Source organism: Carlito syrichta, unplaced genomic scaffold, assembly GCF_000164805.1.
Source record: "Carlito syrichta isolate Samal-C Ts95f unplaced genomic scaffold, Tarsius_syrichta-2.0.1 Scaffold290356, whole genome shotgun sequence".
In the NCBI taxonomy this organism is placed as follows: domain Eukaryota; kingdom Metazoa; phylum Chordata; class Mammalia; order Primates; family Tarsiidae; genus Carlito; species Carlito syrichta.
The window spans coordinates 6,562-15,000 of NW_007234452.1; the positions used below are offsets into that span (position 1 = coordinate 6,562).

Here is an 8,439-nt window from a genome sequence, read left to right on the forward strand (position 1 = left end):
ATTATTGAAATAAATCTCAACTTGCTAATAATAAATTACTACTTTAAGGGAATCTAGATTGTCAATTTAATTTTATTGTTTAGAAATTCCCACTTATTTTTGGACTGTGATTTTTTGATACTATTAAAGGACAAGAGGACAAGCCTTAAAGCAATTAAAAAAAAAACAAAAAAACTACCAACCAGAAAGATTTGCAGGGAAGGACTTGAATTTAGGTTGAGAAATAGGCATAAATTAGCTGATTATATTTGACTGTTACAGTTCCATTGGATAAGCATTGTGGGACTAACATTTTTAGTTCACTCCACAGGGAAATTTTATTCTCAGACGTATTTTAACCTAACATTGTATAAAGGTTATTTTTTATTTAACAATACAAGAATTTAACTGAGTAAAGATTTACTAGACACTATTTTCAATGCATTAAGAAGGCACATTGTGTACTTCAGTGGCTTGCAAATTCTTTTTCACCCAGACAATAAAAAATGCATTTTTTATTGCAACTCAACATACATATGTGTCTATGTGTTTAACACATATTTATGTTTGTGATAAATTATTTTCATAAAACAATACATACTATACACAATAATATTTCTTTTCTTTTTAAGATATAGTCTTGCTCTGTCACCCAGACAGGAGTGCAATAGTGTGAACAGAGATCATTGCAGCCATGAACTCCTGGCCTCAAGCCATCCTTCCGCCTCAGCCTTCCAAGTAGCTGGGGTTACAGGCACAATTCACTGCAACCGGCTCAATATTTCATATTCTATTCTTTCCTATTTCATATCATTTGACTTAAAATGCTAGTTGCTGCCGGGCTCAGCCTGTAATCCCGTGCATTTGGGAGGCTGAGGTGAGTGGATTGCCTGAGCCCGCGAGTTCGAGACCCGCCTGGGCAGCGAGACCTCATCTCTACAATAAATCAAAAAATCAGCCGGGCGTGTTAGCGCATGCCTGTAATTCCGGCTACTCCGAAGGCTGAGGCGGAAGGATCGCCGGAGCCCAGCAGGCGAGGCTACGGTGGCCGGGAGCGGCCACTGCACTCCAGTCTGGGCGACCGAGTGAGACTCCAACTCAAAAAAAAAAAATTTCAGATAAATAACAATTGTGTTTAGTACAAGTATGTCCTGTTTAATATTTAGAACATACCAGAAAAATTGTTTATTGTTTATTTGAAATTCAAGCTTGCCGGGCTTGGTGGCTCAGCCTGTAATCCCGCGCCTTGGGGAGGCTGAGGTGAGTGGACTGCCTGAGCCCGCGGGTTCAAGACCCGCCTGGGCAGCGAGACCTCATCTCTATAATAAAATAAAAAATCAGCCGGACGTGGTGGCGCGCACCTGTAGTTCCAGCTACTCAGAAGGCTGAGGTGGAAGGATCGCCAGAGCCCAGCAGGCCGAGGCTGCGGTGGCCGGGAGCGGCCACTGCACTCCAGTCTGGGAGACAGAGTGAAACTCTAACTCAAAAAAAAAAAAAAAAAAAAAAGACTTATAGGAAGACTCCCAATAGAGCATAATCAATGATGTTCCAATAAAAAAACATTGACTTGCAGCGGGAAGACAGACTTTAAAAAGATAGAGGCAATAAGCATAATCTTTCCACAGAAAATTGTTTTTAGAAGGCAGACCTTAATTCTCACTACAAAGCAGCCTGAAAAGATAGGGGCTTGGGGTGGAATGAGACACACACATACATATACATACACACACACACACACACAGCACTTTGTTGGAAATCACCTGCAAATATATATCTCCTGTAGTTGCTTTTTTTTTGGATTTTGTTTTTCTTTTGGCACATAGCTATGACACCTCTGATAGGTGTAATGAAATTAAATCAGAACTACTTTTTTAAAAAAACTTTTCTAATAAGTAAGAACTAAACGTAAACATTGGGTACATACACAAACTTAAGTACTATGATTCAAAACAGAGCAAGAATTTACATTAAGCCCATCTAGTTGCATTAAGATGTGTCCTGTGGAAACCCAACCAAGGGTGACTGCCAAACTGACCAATTGAAGACAACTCAGAAAGCTGATAAGTCCCATAATATAGGCTATATTTCAAAAAGTCTATTAGAACACCCGCTTGACAAGATCTGATACCACTCCACCCTCATAACAACACTCTTCTATTTCTGTAATACTGTTTTTGTCACTAAAACATGGGTTAGTATTGACCATGGCAGACACTCTGAGATGACGACATTGTAGAGACACCAGTTATCTTATTAACCTCACGAGGGAAAAATCACAATTGTATATCCCAATCCTGATAACTTTATCTTTCTGCTAAGTACCCTAAGGGGTCCACTGATTTCTTCAAGCCTCAATTTCCACATATGAAAAATAGAAATCATAACACACTTCTGCTTCACTAGGTTCTAAAAATGGAAACTAGCTAAAACAAAACAAAACAAAAAGAATGTGAAGCGATCTGAAAAGAATAAACCAGATTCCTTGACCTGATGACTGGTCAGAGTCTTGTAAAACTAGACTTACTACTTCTTCCAATTCCATACATGCTGCCTGGCCATCAAACTGACAAAGAGTAATGACTGCACAGTTGACTCCGTTAAGAGTTTTAAAAGGGTAGAAACAAGTATCATGATGCATTTTCATACTCATTTAACTAACTAGCTGCAAAGTAAATCTAGCTATTGGCACTATAAAAATAGATAAGAAAAAATAAGATTAAATACAAATTTTTAAACTTAAATTTTTTTTCAAAATAATCAGCTGCCAGTATAAAACAGTTTGAAACCGACACAGAAGGAACGATGCAAGAACTGGAAATGAGCTAACCCAGAAACAGGAGGAATCACAAAATAAGTTTCACCTGATGGGCTGAAATACAATATGGATTATTTTTATATTGCTCTGTCTGAGTTGTCTGTCTCAGATTCTTAACTTCTAGATTCTATTTTTAAAATCACTTAATACTGTGGATTTCTAATAGCCATCAAGGCATATACTGTCATCCCTGACAGCAACGACTGTAAGCAGACTCAAAATGTACACTAATGATCTCAGGCAACAATGCCCATCTTCTTTTCAAAGAGATTCTTATTCCTGAAGAAAAGTTTAGAGTTCTCTAAGGAAATTCATTCTAAACCATAGGAAGTAGTCATTATAAAATGTTAAGATCACTAATACCTCTTATTTATTTTTAAGGTTATCTTACATGTTAAATTTTAAAACCAAAAACTGTCAGGCACTATAACATTTTTAGTTCTCTCCCAAATCGCCAGTGCTCTATTCTAGCAATGTCAAATAATGATAGCTGCTGTCATTATTTTTTATACAATAGCTGGCAGCAAGTTGTACAGATACTCTTCATCTTTGAATACTCACCAAACAACCTAAACAAATGTCAGGATCTTACAGTAGTACTGACCATTTCCCTAAAGCCAAAATAGGAGGGCTAATATGGATAATTTTATGGCTAGAATGTTAGCTATTAAAAAAAAATCAAAGATGTTACTTTTTTCTAAATTGTTTAAAAATAACTTTTTCCCCCTTACACATATACTCCTATACTCTCCTTCCTGTTACTAGAAACTACCTTATTCTACCACAAAAGTTTTCACATTTACTCTTAGCTTTAACACATTTAATAAAAACTGCAATTCTGTTCTTGGAAGCAGCAGCCCTCCAAGAAGTATATTTGAAAATATGAAAAAAAAGATGCATAAAATAAATAAGTTCTTTTCCTTTAACAAAGTCGACAATGCATGCAAAGGGATTTAGGAAAACCAGTGATCTCAGACACAAATGACATGACAGGCCACACGCACCCAAAAATTATTCCAAGACACAGAAAAACATCCGAGTGACTGATTCTAGGTCTCTTGTTCCAATTAATAGACAAGAGTCCCTCTCTAGTACTATTTGCTTTGGCAATCTAAAATGCTGACATTCTTCTAGATCTAACAGAGGAAAAATGGGTATCTTCTCCATCTGACACCTAAGTGGGTAACCTAGATACTGTAAATAGAAGCTACATAAAGGATGCAATAGACAGCTCTAAAGTGAGAGCCAAAATATTTAACCTGCAACTCTTTGGCAAAGAACCTGAAAACATGTGCAGCTTAGCCAAAAACTGTACTAATATGGAACTGCCACAGGCTAGTAAGTTAAAAAAAAAAACTCTTTACCAAACATAAGTTTACTGTTGTTGGGTGAGAAAAGTTCGAATGTCAAAAGCACAGTTCTTATTTGTTCAAAATGATCATGCCTTCTCTCTGCACTATTTATTTTAAAAGATGAGTGAACTGCTTTTTTGAAGCAAGTACTTGCAAAACCAGAATAAAATTCACAAATAAAGCAGCCAATTAACCAATTAATAAGCATTTTCCTGCTGATATTCATGGAGTTGACTAAGGGATGACAGTCAAGTCTCTGAAGAACAGTTACTCTCTACCCCATATAGTCAATGTTGTTTAAGCCAATAGCTAAATATTTAACTAACAGAAACTGCAATTATGTGAAAGTTATCTGAGAAATAAAAACATATTTTCCAAAGAACTAGTATCATTAAATACTGAAATATAAAAATTCAAATGTCTACATTGCAGTAGTAGTATAACTTTTATCAAATCAACTGGCAAAAAAGATAAATTAATGCAAAATATTCATTGCAAGAGATTAGCACTATGATTTAGTATACATTAACTCACTAACTTTAAGTTTTTCCTTTCTACATGATTAAGAAATTTCAAGGACTGCTTCTAGAATAAGATGCTCTTAGTAAATTTCCCCATTGATAAAAAAAGAAAACTTTTAAATAAATAAAGTGAATTCAAATAACTCAATCATAATTTCAAGTCAATAGCTAAAATCACTTAATGAATTGCATAATGCTATTCAATTATATTCTATATACTTTTCCTTATAATTCAGTAGTCTTATCTAGTGGCAAAGCTTGTAATTAAGTTTCAAGTTTTGAAAACTGTATGATATAAGTGGAAAGGCAAAGTTATTTTCTACGGACAATCAGAATTACTCATAATTAAGAAGATGATTCAGTTTTCCTAGTTATTAAATCTTTGAGGGAAGGGAGGAAGAAAATGCCTTTCTGCCACATACTACCCAAATAGAAAACTTGTAAATTAAATTATGTTTACATATAAATCAGATTTCCTTTCTATATAAGAATATAATATTTGTCAGAATGCTCTTTCTATATAGTATGTATCAAATGTATAAGGGAAACAAGACTTCAAATTACTTTTGAGTAGGAGTAATAAAGCACTTTCTCTTGATAACGAAACTGAAAAACATAATTAAGAGAAAACCAACCGAATTATTAATAAATACACATATTTTGCCATTCGTCGCTTACAACATACATCATGTATGCTTTTTTATCACATAAAAACAATGTCTGCTGCATCAATGAATGATCCTTTATCAAAAATAGTATTCAGAGAAGTAGTACTTGTTTATTCCTACAAGTTTAAACATTCTTCTAAATTTTCTCAGTTCTTCTCTCCACAATCTAAAACAAAATGCTTTCAACTTCGTTAGAGAAACAAATGTAAATGAGTTCCATAAATTTTTCAATTACACTTCACTTCCACTGCTTTGGAGGAGAAACTTGCACATATTAAAAAAAAAAAAGCAAGTGACACTGCAATTCTATCACTGATAGTTTACCTTTATACCAAGGCAATATTAAATTACTTTAAGGTGAAGAGTTCTTTGGAAGTGATATGTTTCCATATTTTTATCCAACAACAACAAAAAAATCCAGTCATAAACCTGGCAAGTCAAAACAATAACCAGCAAATTCTAACCTTTCTTACCTGATACAGGTAAGCACCAGCTCCCAAATGCTACCTTGGGACAGTTCAGAGTAGTAAGCAGACTCACATTTTATAACACTAGAATGAACAGGAATAAATCTGTGTTGTTCTTTCTTTAGCAAAATCTATAGCAGTTGCTACACCACAATGTGAGAGGACCCCACAGACCTAACAAATTCAAGTATGTCGCTAGAGAAATAGGCAAAAAAAAAAAATCATAAAATGAAGACTTACTGCTTGTCATGTGACTTGTTGAGGCATGCTGTCCATTGGGTGTGCTTCAGGTGAGATCAATTGCCATATCGGAGTGCTCTCTTTCAGGTGAAAGCTCATTGTCACCTGCTTTCACAAAATAAAATCTTTTGGTCTCTATTCACTGTCACAATCTAATTACTTTGTTTTATATGTGCAGTGGCATGCGTAGCCTTAATATTATAAGGTCATACATTTTTCCCTTAAAGGAAACTATAAAGAAATATCATTTAGGAATATGTACTTAAATGAATGAAATGAAAAAAAGCCACAATCAACTGATGATAAAAAAAATTAACAAAACTTTATCTCAATACTCTTATGTGTACAATAAAAGGAAATGAAGCTGTAGATTTCTAAAGTATCTTTTAGTTGAAAAAATAAGTTTTCTTTTAACATCCAACTTAACTATTAAGCATACAGTATTTATAATGAGCATTTTCCAAAATGCTGACTCTCAGTGTTTGCTATCAGAGAGGTTTGAAAAGAGTTGGCTAAAAAAAGTAACAACTTAGGAAATCTAATTCTCTTTCATATTATGTGTCTGAAAAATTAGGCTACTGTGTAGTAGATGTTTACTACACACCATATTAGTAGACATATATGAAACCTGACATATTCTAGATTTAAAGTAAATGAAAGGAATAAGTAGGAAAGCATTGATCTGTTCAGCTATTGATTTAAATATTATCTTTAGCTTAGTAAGTAGTAAGTATATTTCTACATTTCCTTCTTATTTCATTTCTGTGCTATTATTTTCTCAAACTCACTTCAAGGTAGAATTGTCAAAAGACAGAAACCAAGAATACAGAATTCTTAATAAAATCTCATAATTCAGGAATTAAAACACAGGTAATAGAGAGGTAACTTTATCAGTGATAGCAAATTAATGAAAATGATACTTACATGTTATATAGCCATCAATAGCCTCTGTTTCCATAGTCAAGGTGCAATGCCGTAAAACAAAAGATTACGGCCATAATACAATGATTCCTTTGAGTATCTGCCATTAAATTCTTAACTTATTTGAAGCTCCAAGCAGTTAGTCCATGTTGCTGCTGCAACCTGTGCCCAAGACACATACTACAGTGTACTGGATGTGCTCATTTGCAAGTCACTGAACTCTTTCTGCAAATGATCTGATTCCTGCTGGAGACAGGATAGGAAAGATAAGTGTGCTGGGAGATAGGCTATGGCAAGAAAGGAATGGCTCTGTTAATCAAAATTTACTTGGTTTAAAGAAAAAAAATAGAGGGTACACCTCAAATGTGCCACCTTTAACTGGGATTTAAGTATTTTACCATCCACTACTTCCCACAATCACACTGCAGTTTGAGGGCATCCCCAGTAGACAGATAGCTCTATTCACAATTGTTGCAAGTTGGTTCATCATGTTATAATAGGGAGGGGGAGGACAAACAAACATAAGAAAACAAAACCAAACAAAAACTTAGTGCCCAACTGTGTCTGGAAGATTTCTGCAGCAGTCAGCCAACTTCCTGACTTGTATTGACATTTTAGCCAATCTCAAGTTCTAGGTAAGCACCTGTTCAATGTAACCTTAACTTCCTGCCAGACCATGCTTGGATACAAATGCCAAGCCTACTTAATACATTCTGATTTTGAAAATTTCATAAACCTTGGCTGCACAGGAGGGAATAACTTTTCTTTAATGTTTGGGGAATTATTTGTAGGCACCAATGACAAAAACAGAACTTAATTCTCAAGAAAAAAAAAAAAGTAAATTGTATGAGAGGACACCCCTAGCTTTGATTCACATAATGAAAAGATGGATAATCCAACTGTAACCTGTGAGGGGGGAAAAGTTTAAGAACTGACAAGTCCTGAGGAGATTTTTTACCACCACCACCACCCCACCATCCCCCCCCACCTCCCCCTACACCCCCACCCCCGTTGGCCTTGGTTCTTTTTGCCTTTAGTTTCAAAATTCTCACTGTACCAGGAGCTAAATTATTCACAATGAGCCATTTCTGTATTGATCTCCAAGTATATTTAGCCCTGGCTCCTGGAATTTCTCCATTACTTACTGGAAAACAGGCAGCCTCACTTCTTGTCTCCAAAACCACTTCCCTTCTCCCTCCCCTCCCCTTCTTCACCACCACCCTCCCTACCACCCCCCAAAAAACTTTTCTTTCTTTCTTTATGGAATAATCAGATCAAATTCCCAACTCAGTCACTACATAACACTTAAATTTCAACCTGCTCTACTGTTATCAAATTCTTTCAAATTATGATTACATAAGGCTTTAAAGAAAGGGGGATTGGTAAAGTTTAAAAGGGAAGCAGTTGCTTCGGATATTTTACAAATGAGTTTATCTCTTTAAAAATGTACACATTTAACACACACATATTAAAAAG

The 8,439-nt window shown here is 35.1% G+C and overlaps 1 long non-coding RNA gene across 1 annotated transcript in view; it reads right to left on the minus strand.

Annotated features, from left to right (window-relative positions):
- Positions 1 to 6,046: 6,046 nt before the first annotated feature.
- The window catches only part of LOC103256589, a 2,566-nt gene continuing 173 nt past the window's right edge, over positions 6,047 to 8,439 (minus strand). Inside the window, exons 2-3 of the long non-coding RNA XR_504082.1 lie at positions 6,967 to 7,206; positions 6,047 to 6,147 (exon numbers count right to left, since the gene is read on the minus strand). This is a non-coding gene — a long non-coding RNA (uncharacterized LOC103256589). The remainder of the gene's footprint in view (positions 6,148 to 6,966; positions 7,207 to 8,439) is intronic.